Below are 363 nucleotides of genomic sequence, written 5' to 3' on the forward strand. Positions count from 1 at the left end.
AATGTTTTCAGAGTGGGTTCAGTTAGACATCTTCTACTATGGGCTTGCAGAAGGAGCTCAGATGTCTTTAGATTACTCAGAAGGAGCTCAGATGTCTTTAGATTACTAACTAATCAACTAACTAACTAACTAATTTGTTAACTAAAATAAATGGTTGTCAATGGTGTTTGGAAGTGTTGGATGAGGGGTAGGAGAAAGGAGAAGGAAAGAAATAGAAAGAGGAGAAGAAAAGAAATGTGGTGAAGGAGGGAAATCCGCGTGTACACGCGCATGCCGCGCGCGCGCGGATGGCTTATTTCGAGAGTGACGCGTACGCGTCATGTGCGCGAGCGCGCAAATAGGTTTGTGCCAAAGGCACAATGT

This window comes from Arachis ipaensis, chromosome B09 (assembly GCF_000816755.2).
Source record: "Arachis ipaensis cultivar K30076 chromosome B09, Araip1.1, whole genome shotgun sequence".
In the NCBI taxonomy this organism is placed as follows: Eukaryota; Viridiplantae; Streptophyta; class Magnoliopsida; order Fabales; family Fabaceae; genus Arachis; species Arachis ipaensis.